The 20,065-nt window shown below is 40.8% G+C and overlaps 1 protein-coding gene across 13 annotated transcripts in view; it reads right to left on the bottom strand.

Moving 5' to 3' along the window:
• The window catches only part of SGSM2 (small G protein signaling modulator 2), a 78,210-nt gene that overhangs the window by 45,296 nt on the left and 12,849 nt on the right, over positions 1-20,065 (bottom strand). Inside the window, exons 2-3 of one of the 13 annotated variants that reach the window (XM_026070211.1) lie at positions 19,616-19,776; positions 7,289-7,593 (exon numbers count right to left, since the gene is read on the bottom strand). The exons of 11 other annotated variants lie outside the window; for them this stretch is intronic. The gene's annotated coding sequence lies outside the window, so the exon portion shown is untranslated. The remainder of the gene's footprint in view (positions 1-7,288; positions 7,594-19,615; positions 19,777-20,065) is intronic. One more of the 13 variants, XM_026070210.1, reaches the window with a different exon arrangement.

The following is a 20,065-nucleotide window of genomic DNA, read 5'->3' as shown; positions in this document are numbered from 1 at the left end:
GCAGTGAAATCAATCAGCATTTTCAAAGTCTTCTTCCTGAAAACCTCCACTTCTCCCTGAGAAAATCTCTCCTTCCTTGTGCAGGAAGGCCTCCACAAATCCATTGCTTTACAATTAGGCTGTTTACACTTCTTGCATTCTGTTAATTTGCAAGGGAATTAACATTGTTTCTCGGCCAGCTCTTGGATTTAAATCAATTGTTTGTGGCAAGTTCTTGGCATTCATCTTGTGGGAACAGGTGGAAACAAACTGAACTCATTTATACCTTGGATGTAACATACCCTCTTCCTATTGTTCTATTGGATGGTGTCAGAAATGACAAGAAATGTTAACTGAATATACAAAAGGATATTGTGCACACATACACTTCCATTCTCCATTTCCATTTCTGTATTGCATAAGCATACATTTTCAACCAGTGAAAATCAATACAGATTATGCCTTACAACCACATTCGGAGACACACACACAGAAAACCCAACCACTATGCAATGGAGACAACTTCAGGAATCCACGGTAGAGCCAGGGCAACAAATTTTTTTATGTTGACAGAGAACCTTTTTGGGGGAAGAGGGCTGGAGGGTTAGGTAAATCAAGCTTATGCAAACACACTTTTCTTCATTTTTCAGAAACCAAAACCAGATCACCTCCCTGGAGGAACGGGCTGGAGAAAACAGAGCTCAGATTGCTGCCTAAAAAGACAAGAGGAGGAACATTTCAGGTGATATAGTTAGAAGAACCTTTGTGACAGGAAAATAAAGTTATTTATTTTAAAGGAAAGGAAACATTTTTCCCTTTGTGGAATCTGATACGCTTAAAAGACACAGAAAAAGAAAAAGATGAAGATTTGACTGTTTCTGGAGGAACTAGTAGCATCACAGAGACATCAACAGGTAATTTTGTGGGTACACACATACACAGATTTTTTTATTTATATGTCTGCATGTACACAGACAAATAACTATTGTAAAGTTTTCAAGCATAGCACAATGTGATCTTGAGCCTGCCTCCAGTCACTATAGTCACAAAAACATATATATACAAAAATTGACCACACAAAGATGCAGATCTTCATTATGTCCAGACTGCAGATGCAGCACTGCACTCAGAATGAATCAATACAGTTAATGAAACTTTTAGTTTAACCACTTCAGGTAATTCCCTTATATCACTCAGCTGACAGCAGTCATCTAAAAACTCATTAATTCCAGTCAGTTTTCAGGAACATCCCCTGCAGTATCCACTGCTGCATTTAATTAAATGCAGATATGGTTATTGATTTGCAGTCCAAATAATCACTGTCCCCAACAAGTTTAGAAAAATGCCACATTTTTATAATTTCAAAAAGGCTACTTCTTGCAGGGCCAGAGGAACAGCTGCAGTTTTCTCCGTTTTTGCCTTTATCAAAATCTTGACATGGCTTAATGGAGTGTGGAATAACAGAGCTCTAGGGATGGGGCAGGAAGGGTGGTAAGCAGAGAAAAGGCGGCCTGTGGAAGGATTATTTATAGGATTTTTTTTTAGCAGGCGAAATTTTCTTTAGACAGGAAGAAGCACTGCAGCTAAATACCTTGTCTTTATGGAAACTGTGCACAGGGAATAGAATTCATGAGGCCRAAGTGTGGAAAATAAGAATGAGTGAAAGGAGGAAGAAGATAAAGACAAGCAATCAGATGTTCACAATCTCCAGCTGTTGCTGCTTTACCTAGCTAATCACAGATCTGCCCATCTTGAAACCAATCTTATCACCAAGCTATAGCATGCCAAGTCATTGAGAAATGCCTACTGAAAAGGTAAGATACACAGCTGTACCTGTATACTAGCTAGGAACTGAATGACTGCAGAGGAGATATCCAAATTTGCTCCTTTATCCAAAGGGTATTGCTGCTGTGTGTATTTTATAGAAGAGGGAGAGACTGAAAATAAAGTGTGTGCATAAATCTCAATCCCCATTTAACRTCCTATCTTCAAATACCAACAATTACAGACTCCCCAGATATAGCCGCAATGCAAACAAGGGACTTCACATGACAAAACCAGGCAGGCTCATGGGACGCTATGCAAGGATAATGAGGGAAGAGCTGTGTTACAGCCTAACACCTCACTTCCACCAGCCTCACCTGATCTTCAGTACATTATTCATCACATCCAAGCCTGCAACAACCAGCACAACTGAGGTTAGAGGATTCCTCCACATGTCAGAACAAAAAAAACACTAAAAGTGGGTCATTTTGAACTAATGCCTTCTTCAAACATTGGTGCTGTGATTTAAATATCATAGAACGGGGTATGAATGACATAAAGATACGTGCAATCATTTCTTAATTTTCGGGGTGGGGGGGAATACACCCTTAGAGACTAAATGATGATGCCCCTATATCCAAAAAGCCAAACAGCATTGAAAACTGAAGCTGGTTTAGTCCCTTTTCACTTTATGAGGAGACCATTGGTATGACATTTTAACACGGTTTACATCCTTACTAGCTTTCTAGGACAGATAAGTTTTTTTTGTTCTGTACTTGTCCCATACATGCACATGAAGTTCTTGGACTGACAGGGGCTCCTAGTTGTTACTAGCAGAAGAAATAAACCATGAACTCACATATGGTAACAGAGAGTCCTTGTGTTAAAGAGCTTACAATCTAAATGGGCAGCCTAGCAAAGGCACAGAAGATATGTCATTTCAGCAATACAAAAGCACAGAAAGGAAGCAATTTTCTCAAAGGCCACCTAGTAAATCTGAAGCAGAGCTTAAAACTAAACCAAAATCTCCCAGATCCCTAATTCGGTGCTCTAATTGTTCATCTCACAGATCTCAGTAAGATACTTCAGTGGAGACTCTTCAAAGCCATCCATAAAAAATAAGTAGGCCTTGCTACACCCTGCTAAGCTCAGTAGATATTACAACCATTCTACACATGTCCAAGCCAGATTTGACAACCAGCTCCTGCTTTCTCACAGGCTGTGCCCGCCTGGGCTGTAAGCAGCACAAGCCATGCAACCCCCAAAGATAATTGGAAAACTTGACTGAAAAGTTCCACTAGTAAAAGTCAGACAACAATCTGCACCCAAGACACACGCGCACCTATCTTCCACGGTAATAGAAACTTCCACCTCCAGGCCTGTGCACCTTACCAGTTGTTTGTAGCTACGAGGTCAATAGTTGGAAGCTCTGTTATTAAATGGCATTTGCATTACAACAGCACAGGGTGTTTACACTCAAGATAGATGCTTTATTATAGTGGCTATGATGAAGATACCTAGTAAAAGCACATGCCACTTTACAGTCTAAATAGATCAGACAAATAACGAAAAGGAAATGAAACAAAGGTACAGAAACATGAAGTAATTTATAGATAATATACAGGTAAATTCTGAGGAGAGGAGAGGTTTCCAAATTACTTGTCCAATGCCCAAATCATCAGACACACTGCTAGACTTGTGAACTCATTCTGAGACAGCAATTATTTTCTGGATCCTCTCTCTGGACTGATATCCACTGGAAACATATCCCAACCTGACCAAACGAAGACCAAGCACATTACAGTCAAGCCCACAGGAACAAGGAGGGAGACAAGTTACTGAAATGGTGCTTAGTTAATTTTCAAGTTTAGGGAAGTCCCCCCAGAAAAGACTATTACAATACATTCAAATTGTTAATTCATCCAGGATGTTAAATACCATAGCCAACTAGCTATTTCAGGTACTCAGACAGCCCCATGGCTATAGCATCTGAACATGCCACAGTCCCTCATATATTCAGCCTCATATGTTCCTTCATAGTATGATTTTGGGGATGGAGCACAGGGGCTGGAAAAGAGAAGCAAGTTTAATTGACTCAAGACATTCAGGAAGCTGTAGCACTGCAAGAAATCAAGGCCGTAATTCCCAAGTTCTGTTGCCAAACAATGAATCAACATCCCTCCCTAAGGACTAAGGAATGCCATCCTTCTCTGTGCAACTATAACCTTACCTTTGTAACTATAACACTTGTTACTCTGATATCGTCCCTCAATACAACATGATAGGCTCTTTTGCTGCTGAAGTCTCTTGATTCCTGATAGTGATATGTCTCTCCAGGGAGAAAGCATTCTTTTATTGTAGAATAACAAGCATCTTGCAAGCTTGGGATCCTAAGCATCCATTTCRGATCACTTCTGGCCAATTTCATCACTTAATTTTAGCCACAGCGTGGCAACTACTAGAATCTGGCTACTTTAATAATCAGTTCCATTTTGCCTAGTGGACAAAGTTCTGTACTATCCCTCCTTGCCCTTCTTGGTTTAGAAAGGGCCTTGAGAAGTCTTTTGAATGATAATAAACATTTATGAAACAGTACAGTACGCAAGAAGGGAATGATCTCRTTAATAGAGATGACCTGCTCACACATGAGGCTGCCAGCTGGGACTAAGAAAAAACTGCTGCTAAGTGATGGTAATGCAGAATTATGAAAAGAATTGACCACTTAGAAAAGCTGAGTAAAGAAACCTCTTGCAGGCATACAACACATTCTTCAGCAAGAAGAATTAACCCTGGGCAAACACTGAGCTCATTTATAACTACAGGTGCTGGAACATACTGAATGCAAAGATGCTTCATTCTTCCCTGTGTCTGTCTCAGGTCTTGCACTAAGGCTGAGCCCACACGAGATCTCAGGGAGAAGAAAGAGATAGGGAGTCAGTTCTCTGTGGAGGCAGTCACATAGACTGTAAACTGTCTAGGGCTTAGGTTGGTCTCACAGTTTGTATATACCTAGTACCAGAGGCCCTTAGCCTGTGACTGGTCTTGTCCCACTACAAGTGGAAAATAACACTCTTCTGTACAACCCAACCACTGTTCAGCTTTGATCACTGCAGCCTCACAAATAAACAGGATGAGTGTCGATCCTCACAGCAGAAGCACCGGAGGCCCAAACATAATGAGCAACTTGCCATCTCTCACAGTGTTTACAATACTGCCAGCAACCAAACACAGACCCAAACCCTAGCCAGTCCACTCAGGGGCACTTCAGAGCTAGACTGTAAACCTCTTTTTGCATTTGGTAGCATCCACCAGTCTAACCACAAATTGTTTGGACCATCATAAGCCTAGACGTGTTGACTAGAACACATGAAGAAAGTCTTCAAGCCCTTTCAAAATAATCATACTGCACTGCTTCAAGAAGAACCTCCTACTTAAAACAACAAGCTTCTGTTGTTCCTTTCCCACAATCCATGTGTTAGAAACTATTAACTCTGGTCCCCATCATTTACCCAACATACAGTCTTCTAGGCATTCACACTCCTAAATATGGTTCAACTTCTTTTGCTTAGTCTTAACCTTTTGTCTGACCGGGAGACTCCTTTCTGAAAAGGGTTCAAACTCCATAGTCAAAGGTCATGAATTCCTAACATCTAAGGGTTATCAGGAAAAAAAAAAAAAAAAGAAAGGTCAGGAACATAAAGTTTGCATTGCCTCAGCCATAGATACGTTACCTTCCTAAAGACCTCATTGTGGAGTATCTGTATTTCAAATTGTGCCCATTGCCTATTGTTCTTTCACCAGGTACCACTCAGAAGAGTCTGGCTCCATTTTCTTTGCCTGTGCACCACTCCCCCCCCCCCCAAGTATTTAYACACACAGTTAAGATCCCCCCCCCCCAGCCCCAGCCTTCTTTTCCTGAGGTTAAATAATTCCAGCTCCCTCAGCTTCTCCACATATGATAGATGCTCCAGGCTCTTAATCATCCTCTTGGCCCTTTGCTGGACCCATGCCCATGTCTTTCACGCACTGAAAAGCCCAGAACTGGACACAGTACTCCAGATGTGGTCTCATCAGTGCTGAACAGAGGGGGAGAATCACCTCCCTTGACCTGCTGGCAACACTTCTTCACTACCAGGGTGGAAAGGAATGGGTCCTTTAGGCCATCAATAAATTTGCACTCAGTAACTACTGGAAAAAAAACCTTTTTGTTTCACATTGGAAGGTTTCATTTGAAAGAAGAATCACTGTTAAATAAATGCTGAAGACTTTATAAAAGAGTGGTTTAATTTTAMAACTCTACCTATAATTAACTGGATGATTTGGATCAGTATCAGGAGAAAGTACCTTTCTCACCTGGAAGCAGGGTAAAACCCAGCAGCAGTTAGTGGGAACTGAACATCTGAGGCTCTGTGGTTAAATGTGTAAGCTGACCTGGACTCAAACTGCTTGTGTTTTGCTCTRCCACACAGCCTGGGTGCAGACATCATCTTTTCAATAAATCCCTGGGATAAAAGATATCTAAATGGATGATTCCCACTTCTAAAGATAGCTCTGGCTGGGAAGCATCAGGGTGGGAAGCTGGTTACTGTTCTTCTTTAAAACCTTGGCCATTAAGCTACAAGGATCTCAATACCCTTCAGAAAATGGAAGAGTTTCCATTAAACTCTATTAAGGGTAAATCAAAATAACAGAGGTTTCTCTAAATAATTGAGTATGATGCAATTTGATGGCCCAAGGTTAAAGTAAAATGTTTAGCAGAGTGGTCTAAAAAGCCTGAGAGATGATATTTCATTTCTTAAGCTAAAAACACGTGCAGTTCACAAGCTRTTTCAGATTTCACACTAGAGCTAATATTCACTGGGGTTTTTTTCCCCCTCTGTATCACTCTGCTCATTACTTAAAAGCAGCCATCTTTGGTGTGCAATCAAAAAGCTTTTAAACTTGTGTTAAAAAGAAAATTTGCCTCTCCTCCAATTACAATAATCTCTGGCACTCCCTTTGGACTAATGTGTTTATGAAGTGAGGTAGAATCTCTAAACTATTGTATAAGCATTGTTCATCACTGAAAATGTTCCATTTGTTTCCAAACAGGAGTAGTAATCTAGAGAGGTTCATATTATGTTTATTAGGGACCTTCATTTCTGTAGTTAATTAACTGAATTTTTTTTTAATACAAAATGCCAAGGTTAAATAGCCAAAAGAATTAAAATAATAAAATGCCTGTCTGGACAATGATTATTTACATCTATTTTCACAAAAGTTACATTTCTGTGAGCTAAGAAAAAAAAGAAAGAGGGGAAATGGACCTCTTAAAAGCATAAAGCATCTCTTCCTAATGAGCCTGATTTTCAGAGGAACACCTGCAACTCCCACTGAAATTGATGGGAACAGCTTGTTCTGTGGACATTCAGAACCTTCAAAAACACGGTCCAGACTAACTCCAAATCAATTTCCTGTGCTTTTCATTAAACTTCTGTAAATATTTTGTTGATATACTTTAAACAGGAGGGACAGAAAGGGTTTCTATCAGGAACTTATTTCTCACCTTAAAAACAAACAAAGAGGAGCTTCCCACATTGCTGCATTCCATGATTTTACTGCAAGTCTGTGGATTTTTGATATTCTTCTGAAAGCCTTAGCATCTTGAGGCATGCCACAGGATAAGAATGTCACCATTTAAGAAATAGATTTCTATTCCTCATAGTTGATTTTATTTTACTGTCATGAACTTTAATCCAATCTTGTGATTTAGGGCCATGAAGGAAAAGATTTCTGACTCATGATTTTTCATTGCTTGGGGCAGGCAATCGTGACGTTTGGTGACTCTGATAATTGCTTGGATTTCAGGTCCTGAATGAGAAAAAACAGAACACAAGCTCCAGAATCATACAGTCATTGGTTCCTAATTAGATCTTCTCTTTCAAACACAATTAACTTTGTGCAAAAGGGTGTAACAAGTCATCATAAAACCAATAAAGAAAACAGTCCCACAACTAAGCACATTTTGTTGTTAACCCTTACRTAAGCAAGCAGCTTAGATTCCTAACTAGCACTCCCAGGCACTTCTGCAACTCAAGCAAGCTCTCCCAGAAATATCCCAAATATCTGGTCAGGAGGGATCACCAGCCAGATTAACATTCAAAGGCTTCCTGGCTTTCCACTGCCAGCTTTGACAGAGACATTCTGCAAGACTTCAGCTGAAGATATTTGACTTTATTCCTACAAACATTCACACAGACCCTGAAACTTAGGCACTTAACTAATCCCAGGCTAAGCATGTGGTRAGGTGCCCCAGAAGATTCAGCCATACAATTGCTTCCTGGTTTTTGCTATCTCCAAAATGGATGGAATACTCACCTGCTATGCAAAGCTGAGGTGACACCTAATTAAAACTGGAAAATAACCGTTAAATTGTTTGACAGAAAGTGCAATCTTAATTAACAAATGTGTTTTGCARATCAATTGTACGCTGTAAAAAGATTCAGGAACCATTCTGTTTCTCAAAATTTGCCAGGCCTTTCAGTGTGAATAGTCATTGACCGATACAGAGCTGTACCAACTAACATTTTCCCTCTACTCATTCTCAAAGAAGGAAGCATCTTACACTGACAATTATCCAAGCCTAGGTGCTCCAGGGCTATGTGAAAGGAAACTGCAATGGATGGATATAGAACCTCCATTTCAGGTCTCCTCTTGAGTGCGGAATCAAAGTCTAAAGCACAGCAGTTTCAAAAGCACTTGTTTGTGATATTTTTCCTCCCCTTTCCTCAGGAGGACAATAAATGCTCAGGCAGTTCTGATCTRCCCAGACACCCTAGGAACTTGAAAGCAACAGCTGAACACACAACATGAGATACTCCCTGACAAGACAGACCGGGCATTAACAGTTCAAACACACTTATTGCACCTGGTCAACAACTCTTTTAAATCAGATAAAAAAGTTCTTCATAAAGTCACTCTGAAAGAAAAGCAACATGACTTCTGATCTCACACCTYGAAAACCACCACACAGTCTAACATCACTAGCATTAAGTCCACAGAGTACATGAGTATCCTGACTGTGACCACTGGAATACTGTATGTATTATGTATTACGTGCACAGATTAAAACGGGCAAAATGGGTATTTTTATTGCTCTACTTGAAGGATACAAAATTGTTCAACAGCAACCAGCTAAGGAATATTTCACAGAAAAGGCCATTTTCATCCTCAGTCTGGAGTCCAGCTCTGACATTACAACAACCCGCCCAGAATCAAGAGCATACACCAGCCTGGCCACACTGAAAGAAATGCAGAGAAGCTGAAGGAGCTACTTCACATCTTAGATCAGGTATATGAGAGAAATTACACTGAGGAGAAGAATTATGATAACATTCAGCTATTACCTGCCCCATATGCCTACAGATCTGGAAAAAATTCACAAAGGAAAGCACATTTTCTGCAAGGCTGGTTAGGTGAATGCATACCACTGTAAAGCTGCCTCATAGCCCTCTTCACCCCATCCAGCTCCTCCCTCAGGCTCCTCCGCTACAGTATATAACGTCTATCAAAGATTTTGCAGGCAGCTGTTCCCACACTTCAAGCAGTCTCATCAATGGCGTAGTGATCGCAGGTAATACACATTCATGTCTAGGCAAAAGCAGACCTGGTATCTCGGGCCACCTGCCTTCACTATTGTTTGTCCCCACAAAAGAGCCACACTGCATCCAGGTGCTCTCCCCTAACTTCTCAACATCATCTGCTCCATGCAAGAGTAAAAATGAGGATATTCAAACATATGGCATAAGCAGTAACCGAATGTTGCCCTGCTTGTGCAAAAGTTTAACCATTAACACACAATATTGACAGCTATCTAGCTAAAGGAATYGTTATGACATTTTTCCTCTGAATCACCTTCTCATCTGCATGGGCTCTCTTTTGTTATTGATTTAATTTGTTTTCATGCCATTTCTCTACCTATTCTGTTGCAAATTTGCCAGCTATTACAACATTTAATTAAGGGAATTTAAAGATTTAAACCAAGTTAGACTTTCTTGGAAGAGCATCATGTATAAGAAACAAAAAATTAAAGCTACAATTCTTCAAAATGTTCTAATAATAAAATAACACTGGCTTTTTGCAAATACCCACAGAAGCAATGTCACCTAGGTTTAGTGAGGAGGGGAGAAATAACAGAGAAGCACTTGTGTAGGAATTGGGGAAACAAACTTTGCAGAGAAGAAACAGTTTCCCCTCTTGATAAAGAAGAGGGACTGACTGAGTAAAGACTGGAAAGATCTGTAACAGCTAGAGTCTTACCAGCTTGAAAAAATTCATTTTAACACATATAAGTACAGAAGCAACCTTTCTCCAGGATAACATGCATTAATACAAGGCAATGGGCTTAAAGCAAACCTGCAAAAAGCAAAATGGCAATGGATGTCAAGCAAAAAGGTTTGTCTTGTCTTTAATGTGTCGAGATAAGCTATTTAAAGTGCATCTCTCACTCTAACAGGTTTCTACCAGGGACAGAAATCAGTTAACAGTGTTAGTGGTGGACAACTTTAAACAAGCAGAGCTACTGTGCTCCCTCTAGGCTGTATTTGTTCTACATGCTACTAAATAGTGCAATTTCACCAAAGAGAAGAGAGTACTTTATACAGGTTGCGTTTCAAAAGGTATTACCACATGTGACACTTAATGCCTTTTATTTATCTTGTGTAAATGGCCTGTTACAGTTCAGAACACTTCTGAAGTTCAATTTTTAAGTATTTCTTGAACTCAGGAACTTCTTTAATAGTACTATGGTGTGGAATATTCATTTATACTCAGACAGCTAAACATGGCATTTCTTGTCTGAAGAAATGTGCTTCTCCCTTGCCTGTTAGGAAGCATTTATGAAGAAATGCACAGCTAGATTTTTCAGAGAAAAAGCCATCTGAAAAAACAGAGAAGACTGGACTGGCAGTAAGGCAAGTCAGTATTCAATTCTTGTTCAGGCAAGCGTCTGTTTACTTGGAGACGGTAGATGTCAGCTCAGAGGGCTTAGGCCATCTTTCCAACGTATTAGACAGTGGAGAAATAAAACTGTTCCAAGGACTGATTACTAATATGAATTCATTATATCATAAGCTCCCACCAGTGCAGTGATCACATCCTCCTCTTGTTTAAAGGGCTGCACATATGACTAAATGGAGTCACGGCTACCCCTTCATTCAACAACCAGGTCTGTCTCTGCAATCTGTTATCAAACTGTATTGCCTTTCCAAATGCATTACTGGACAGATCATGACACGGATTTTGTTCTTCTTTTTTTAGAGCTGTGATATTTAAATACAGCATTACCCAGCAAGAACAGTAATTTGCTTCGGTTACTAAGAGAAGAAAAGCAATATGCATAATGGAACAGAGGTATGGAAATGGAAACAACAAAACCCAAGGTTAATGCCATTAAATCAGGACAGGCTTGCTCRCTAGGCTGAGCAAGCCAAGCTCTCTAGTTTCTTCTCATCAGACAGGCTCTCTTTTCTTCTCTGCACAGAGAACTTGGAATGGACCAGCATATGAAACTGCAGGTTCTACAGCAAGTATTTTCTACAGAACTATCAAATTGGAACAATAACTTAGCATTCAGAAATAGCAAATTTACTGCTTAGGTTTAAGGAGGGGAAAATGTTTCTGTTCAGTAAGCCTGCTCTAGATAAAACACACAGATTTAGAACAGACTTGGAAGGCAAAGATAATTAACACATACTGAGGTAAAGAAAGATAAAGACTTCCAAAGGCCCCTAAAGTGAAGGACTAAGAACATGAGAACTGCAGCTGATGTCAGACCTATATGAGGGGGGGTAAATCAAATAATAATGTTAATAACTGGAAGCGGCAAGAAACAGCACAAATCCAGCCTCAAAGTATCAAGTAAATAACAAGAAGATAGGAGCTCTGCTGTATTTTTTGAGGGAAGAGCAACAATGTTTTAAAGAATTTGAGATCGGCTTATTTGCTTTCTGGTTTATAAGTGGTTAAGTCACACTTGCATCAAACTTAAAAAAAAAAGAAATCACAACGGTTCTCTACAGCCTATAAGAGAAGGCTATAAACCTCTTTTCAAATAAAAGCTGAGATTCTCATATGAACACATGGCTCCATATACTTGGAATTTTTCATTAAATAAGGTAACAGCATTTGTGCTCTGGGACCACAAATTCATAGTTTGATTTCATCTTTGATTATGAAGTTCAGCAAACAGCCTCTGTGCACAGCCCGAACCCTTCTGGTGTGAGCATGCACTTCAAATGAGCCTCTCCTCCCTTAACGCTTTCTTTGGGAGAGGCAAGAGTATAAAATATTTGAGCATCTGTGCCATCATAATCGGTCTGAACAGAAAGGACTGGGATCTCACTATGAACAGGAATAAATGATGCAAATCAGACAGGCACTGGGATCTGCAGACCTTCCTTTCTTTGACAGTAGAAAACCTCAGTATGATACAACCAGAGAAAGCGGCTTGAAACATCAGACCAAAACCCATTGCATACTCCAGGCTGAAAAGTGGGTCGGGTTCACCTGAGTTCAAGGTCAGCTGCTCAAGGAGAACTGCACTGTTACTGGCAGACAGGCAGTTAACAACAGGAGGTGTCCTGAGAGCGCTTAGAAACATGCGGTGAAAAATTCTGAGGCTCTCTAGACCAAATAAAGCTTCTTCCTGCAGTGCACTGAAGAGAGCTACTTTTGTGCAACACTTTCTATCAGCAACCAGGCGAAGAAATTGGGTGCTCTGTTGCAATACAATATATTTTACACAGCAGCACAGCAAGGGTGGGGGCAGGAGCACGCCAGGAAGGATAACGACACATAACACTGTGAGTAGTCCCCGTCCCGCAGGGATGAGGGGCCTCCTTCTGAAGCCGGGCAGGGGCTGCAGTTCACTGGGTCACACTTCAGTACTCTAAGCAGCGAGCTGTATCACACCGATCAGTTTGGCTCCGAGGTTCACCACACACACAGCAGGCACAGCTACCAGCAGTATACGTGCTGCAGCTACCACCTTCCCTCCAGCATAAGGGGCTCAAAAGGGAAATCAGCACCAAGCGCTAACGTTGGGGAAAAGGAAGAGACAAGGCTGCTGCCCGTGCCATAAGCCCATCCATTTCCCAGCGCAGTCTCCTCCAACACGGCTCCTGTGCAAACTCAGACGGGTTCTGAACGAGGTCCAACGGCGCAATTCCCAGGGACAGYGACAGAAACCCCCCACTCTCTCTTCTCCATTCCCATCCAAAGGGGCAAGTCTCAGAGGCTGGTGCAATGCACACCCGTAATCTTGTAATCCTCAAAGAGGGTTTTAAAAGAAGCCTCAAGCACAGCATTAAATACTGTTCTACAATTCAAAATCAGAACTGGCCTTTTCAATTCAACCACAAAGGGATTCCGTACTTTTTACTTAATGGGTTTAATTACTGGTAGAAAGTTTATTATTCAGGCAAAAAATAGCTTTGCAGGCAGCTCAACCCATCTCTAATTTGAATAAAAATCTCATTGAAAAGCCAAGTTCTGTGTTTACTGCTAACTTTCCCCCCAAATGCAGAAATTACATTTATTTTGACAAGCAGGCAAACTGTATTTACATCTAAACAATGTATATTTTGATTCTGGCACATTTTCTCCAGCTCTCAAAAATCCACCTGAAATTTAGGGCAATTATTTTACAGCATGAGAGTTTAGAATTATTACATTGAATAAATATTTTGAGTGTATTAAAAGTGAAAAGACTACTAAGACTAATTTCAAACAATACAAAAATACCTTTAAATTATAAGTCAGGCCAAGCACAGTCCAATCCTATAAACAATACTATCATTGCAAGTCAATTCAAAGTTCACATTTCCCTTAAAACAAACATACAGTGAGTGTTGAATATTTTGTACAATGCTGGTTTTAATTTGTCAGCATCCTTGCTACACTTAAGCAATAATTACACCAGTCAGAACAATACATTGTTGGCTTCACTGAGGGAGATATTGTCTGGACAAAGTTTGTTTTCAGACCGGGTAGTTATCAATTTACTTTTAAAAGTAAGACAGATTAAAAATACACTCTACATTTAATTAATACTGTTCATGGAACAGTTCCCTTTTGGCAACATAACCCATTCATCAAGCATGAAGTAAACACCATATATATATTGCTGACTTTAAATGTCTTTTCCAACAGAAGGTTTTCCACACACACCCCCTTTCTTTTTCCTCCTCCAATGAATAATACATTCAAATGCAGCAAAGAGTTTGAGCAATCCAGGGCAGTTATTACAGCTCTGCAAATGCAGTAAACAAGCAGAATATGAAGTGCATTAAACAAATGCCACAAAGGTAATGGACCAGAGGCCAGGGTAATAAATCTCCCCTTATCTGCTAGTCAAATAGGTGATTTAGCTATAAAATATACCTGCCTCATTATCAGGGATGTCTTCCTGCACTGGTAGACTAGGCATTTACCCAGGGTGGCAGAGAGCTCGGACAGCAACGCAGCCACAACTGCCTGGCACGTCCCTGCTCTGTGCAGCTCCGTTCTCAGTGCAGGAGTTTGGTACTGCACTGCACTTCCATGTATCCCAGGTTGTCAATCAGTCCTTGGCTCCAGAAATCACTTCCCAAATCTGTCAAGTTCACAACAGAAAAGGAACAGCTGACAGCTGTTCTACTGGGACCTTTATCTATCAGCAGAACAACAGAACAGCTATCACACTGGCCACTGTTGTCCCATCATCATCTTTTCCCCATGCTCCAACAGTCCATTTCTGCCTGCCCTACTTTGCTTGAGACTGTAAACTCTTGGAAGCAGGGCTGGTTTTGTTTTCAGTTTGTACAGTACCTAGAGAAAGTGGAAGCAAGGGTTTTCCAGTCTGTGGCTGAGCTCTCTAATATTTTGCTTATACATCAGTTATATATTATGCATTATATCAACCTTTGTTCATACAAACTTCCCCAAGTGTGGTGACCTGAGGAAAGGTGCCTCTCTGTTTTGTCATGAATGCATAATTTCAAAAGTCATCAGCAATTCTAGGCTCCAATTTTCTGGTAACAAACTAACAGCATGTTTAAGATGCATAGTTTTTCGCTCATAGGGACTCAGCTTCCTGAAACAAAAAATTAAACACCTTAAAAAGACCCCTCAGTTAATGAGAATCATTACACTCAAATTAAATACATTTGCTGGAAATGAGATGCAGCTCTTTGAACAACATTAAAATGCTGGTTTTAAAGATGAGATTGGAAGTGTCTGAAAGGTTTTTCTTTTCTTTTTTAGTGGGGGAGGGAAAAGAGAAAAATGTTCTTCTTAAGTACAGTTTGAGTTGGCTTTGTACATCTGGAGTAAAGCTAGCCTAATCTAGTACGATTCTACATTAAAAAAAGGGGGGGGGGGGCGCGGAGGAAAAAAAATACTAAGAAGTGAGCCAATGGAAGATCCTGAATGGACTAAACATAAGGGAGACTGCTTTGAGAAAACTAGCCCTGTGAGACTCATGACATGAGCTACATGCCTTTGAAGACAACATTCAGAGTAGTAATACCATCTGTCTGAAAAGATGTCTCAGTATTACAGGTTGACACTTTCAGATAAGAACTTTTACTTTTTCTAAGAGTATAAGTAATCAGGGATTTCTGCTGTTCAAGATACCAGATGCCTAAAGAATATTACTATAATCCTAGAGCTACCTTAGGACTGCTGTATAGCACGGAAGTCTGGAAAACAGGGCTATACTTTTGTATAGTACRGTATAGACACAGTAGGGAAAGCACGGTGAGAAGGAATCAAATGCAGAGGAATTCTTACCTCTTACAGCAGCTTCTAACAGAGYTGACTTTGCACAAAGCTCTGTTAACCTGTACCTCAGTTTCCTCACCCCTAAGACAACCCCCCCCCAAACTCTTACCTGCTTTAGCAGGGTGTTGCAAAACTTATTAGACACAAGTTGTGCCAAGTGTGTTGCTAGTTTCAGATGGAAGGTTAAAAAAAGGGCAAAGTATTATTAGCACAGTTTGTAGGTTACTACGTAGGTCATTACCTGAAGATGCAATCGTTTCTGAAGTAACGTAGTGCATCACCTAACAGTTTAGGCAGAAGAAAAAGAATATGAGGTAGGATAGGGAGAAAGAAATCATTTTCAAAGGAGATGTCTGGGTAATAACTGAGTTATCCAATCACACATTTGGCCAAGACAAAGAAAGGGAAGCAGGCTCCACGTAGAGGGCAAGACAAACTATCCTACAAGCATCACAGTTTAATGAGACACACAATTAGCTCCTCTACCCTGAATATCTCAAAGCACTCTGCAAGGCTCAATTGACAGATACTAGCAATATCCCTGTAAGGTAGGTATTTATCATTCCCATCCTACAGATGAGGAAACAAAGGCACAAATAATGCTTTGTACTGATAGAAGGCCTCTTAGCAGAGCAGCAAACTCGACCACACTCCTTTACTCTGCTAATACTCAAAAGCATTTCAATTTCATCAAGGCAGTCTTACCTCAGTCTAAGGATTCAAACCCTAATGCTTGCCTTTGTATTAATTCAAAAACAGGGCACATTCCATTATGTTTGCTGTAYGTTCCATTATGTTTTGCTAAATTAAACAGAATTTTAATTCTTTGGTTATTGTAGCATGTTACTGTTAAATCTAAAGATGGGCAACCATGCAGAAAAAGGTTTTAAAAAACTGCAGGTAGTTTATGGACAAACACAGTAAACGCAGTGCATGGAACTGGAAAACCCTGCTTACTGATTATTGCAACTGGTAAATTCACATTAGATAATAACTGCAGAGACAGATACAAGAAAAGCTTCCTTTCCCCTCACCTTTTCCCTCAAATAGAAAAGCTAGACTTTCTGGTGAGAACACCACCACCCACCCAAACTTTTGGGAAGCTGGTGAAATACAGGATGGAGAAAGAGGCACAGCATTTTTCCTGGCTTGCAGAGAAGGCACGCATCTGAACACGTAAGGCATGGTCCATACGTAAAACAGTGTCAGCTACTGTTACTAAGGAAACTGCACCAGATAACCCAAGCTGAAAACATCCACATCCAGCTCCTAACAGAAACACACGTCCACTATTACGAATATCCACAAAGCCTTGCACCATTTCACAACACAATACAGGTGAAATTCACCCAACAGCAACCTGTAGCCCAGAGAAATCTGGGCTATTGGGCAAGGGCTCTGCAATCCCAGGAACGCTTCAAGCCACTTTTGAACTTGCCCAAGGGTAAGTCTAGGTTTGAGGAGTCAACAGCATGTGAGTGCAAGGGCAGAAGTTAATGAATTAACAGCTATTTGAGGAGATAGAAAGTGCTGTTTTGTTCTCTCATGTAAGGCAGTCACCAAAAGCTTGAGCAAACTGGAACTGACATAGCAAGAGGAAAGAACTTCTATAGCAATTTTTCCCTCCAAGGAGGAGAGAGCTCACCCACCATGCACACCCCGCCAAGAGCAACCTGTCACCCCAGAAGCTGCTAAATACACACAGCCAGGCTCTGAGCAGCATTCCTAAGTCATACACTGGCAGTACTGCACAGTGCACAGGGAAAAGGCTTAAGACAGAAATCAAGTTCCAGGGACTTGTACAAACAGCAGCAGAGGGAAGGACCAACCAGACCTATCATCCAATAAACATGCTGGAGGCACTAGAGAAGCCTYAGGAAGCTGTATGTCCCCAGGGGACAAATGCTTTATGTTGCAAGAGTATTCCTCCACCCCCAAGCCCCACAAAACTAGCTGGAAGCTTCTACCGCTTTTCTGGACCAGTAAGTCTCTTCTGCATGCGATTGGAGCAGAAACAGGAGAATAAATTCCCTTTTCCATCCTCAAGCCAGTTTCTAGGCTTCCTCCAAAGCTCTCTCACCACCAGGTTGGGGTAGGGTATGCTTTTTAAAAAAAAAAAAAAAAAAAAAAACAGGTCCCAAGAGTGTCTTTTTCTCCTGTGCATAGATGTCATAGGTAACACCTTTCTTCTGTAGAAGCAACAGCTGAGTTCTCTTTCAACTAAACCAAAAGCCATCCACATCCTCCTGATTCCAAGGTTTGGTGCGGGTAAGTCTCACACTTAGGATTGTGCACAATTTCTAATCAAAGATTTCAGCTCTGGTTCGCTAAAAACAAGCAAAAAAAAAATACTGACAGCCTTTTGACAGCACAGAACCTGATCACTCCATATGTAAGCAGGCACTATTCCATTCTACTCCAGCGCTGGGAAGGAGAGGAGTTCAACATCCGTGTCCCAGCTGAGAAGTGGTCAACAGTGCTGATGCAAAGCTCATTTCAATGTGCACTTAATCACATTACCACTAACTAAAATCCTGATCTTGTGCTTGTCTCCCCACACACACTCATGATCTCTACTGAGAATTCTGCTTGAGCAAGGTCTTAAGGATTGCCTCCATATTTGCTGTAAATCATATATGCCAGTGTGATCACTCACCAGCTCAGCGTGGTTTCCCCACCACACACAAATAAAGCAATTGTTATAACAGCAGCATATCTGAAGTAGTGTAGTAATAAACCATCAATTTAGCTTCCTCTGCAGCAGTATTGCTGGAGAGCGAGAGCGGCGCCTCAGCCTTCAAATGTATTAAATAGGGCCTGGAAAGGAATACATGTCCAAAGTCATTTGTCCCCCTGTTGATCTCCTAACATTAGAGCATCCTGCTGCAGAAGGAGGAAAGCTCCAAAAGGGAGGAAAATCCAGCAAGAAATGAACCAAAGTTCAAAAATTATGTCTGCTAATTTAGCCAAATCTTATCTGCTCAGGACTGTTCTTCGGAAGCTAATAGCTGAAGGAATAAGACAGTTGAATGAAATCTCCACCACCTGCATGGTGATGTAGAAGAATCAGCATTATCAAGCGAACAGGTTTCCTGTCAACTGATGCACTATCTATAAATGAATATAAAAACAAGCTTTTAAAGCTAGAACAAGCATTTTAAAGGTTTCTGTGCTCCTAGCAATGATCAAAAGAGATCCAAGGTCTTGGTTAGAGAGCACACTGCATTCTCTCCCATTCTTCTTTAAAATGCTGCTAAAAATACATATGCTTACAGCAGTTCTATATCACAGTCTCATACTTCTCTGTAGACTCATTTGATGGCCTGTGTTGTAAAAAATAGTAAAAGACTTATACAAACACATCCATCCCCAAACCCATGTACAGAGAACGCCACACTACCAATGAAAATGCATTTGAGCAAAAACGTCCATAGGTTTTCCAGTACATTTCATTCTCAAGCCGTTTCAGAGTTCAGTCGGCTTGGCTCTAAATAGACATATGAGATGGTTCTTGCTCCAGAAAGAATATTTTCTTACTTCAGCTGTAAAAACACACTTATATTTTTCAAGTCTGACTCATTCCCCCTGCCTGCCACTCCCCATTCAAGCACTGTGAGTAGAGCAAAAGAAAGCAAATTCTTAGGGGTGGCATCATTGACTTCTCTCTCCCTCCCCAACATAATTCAGAAAGACTTTGCAGCTAGTTGGCAGGCTTTGTTCCTCTTCAAGTGATTTTTTTTTTTTGGTCGTCCCAGCATGGCACAAATTAGCCACATTACACACAAAAGTACAAAGTACAAAGTGAACTGCTGTGGCTCTGAATCATAGAACTAAAGCTTTTAGAAATTTAGAAATCAGATAGGATGAAAGAGTAACTGGAATGTAACTAGGTTATAAACTGGGTTGAAAACAAATACAAAAACATCTGCATTCATTTTTTCCCCACAAGGATAAAAACATCAATACTGTTTTCCTCCTCTTAGATCACACAGGAAAACACTATAGATGATAAACAGAGTCATCATGGTCACAACAAATCTCTCCCACCGGAGCAGAGTAAAACTCGACTGACCTGCGCAGAAAGGTTATTCCACAGGGGTCAGCAAGGGTGACAGGGAGCTCCTCTGGGTCCTGAGATTGGCTTTTCCTTTAGGATCTCACAAGGGTGAGCTCATACAGCGTATCACTCCACGCTCAGCTTGTTAGAGAGGTTGTGCTGAACCTGTCTCCTGCCTTAACAGACATCATTTCCATAGTTTCATTAGGGTGACACTAGAGAAGGAAGAGGAACCTCCTACCAACTGGATGCTAATATGTCTCCATAGAGTCAAATCCCATATAAGCTCCTCTGGACTCAGACTTGCAACTGAACCCCACACAACATGAGGTGCTGTTCTGGCCAGCTGCATTTTATGGGTTGAATCCAGGAYTACGGATACAGATTTCAAGGTCTAGCCATAGGCTATGAGGAAAACCATTCAGACTCAATACCTTGAAGTAATCCTATAGGAATAACTCCCTC

The sequence above is a fragment of the Apteryx rowi genome, unplaced genomic scaffold, assembly GCF_003343035.1.
Source record: "Apteryx rowi isolate R43461 unplaced genomic scaffold, aptRow1 scaffold_307, whole genome shotgun sequence".
NCBI classification, from domain to species: domain Eukaryota; kingdom Metazoa; phylum Chordata; class Aves; order Apterygiformes; family Apterygidae; genus Apteryx; species Apteryx rowi.
Note: the sequence above shows the minus strand (reverse complement) of the source record. Positions and strands in the feature narration are given on the sequence as shown.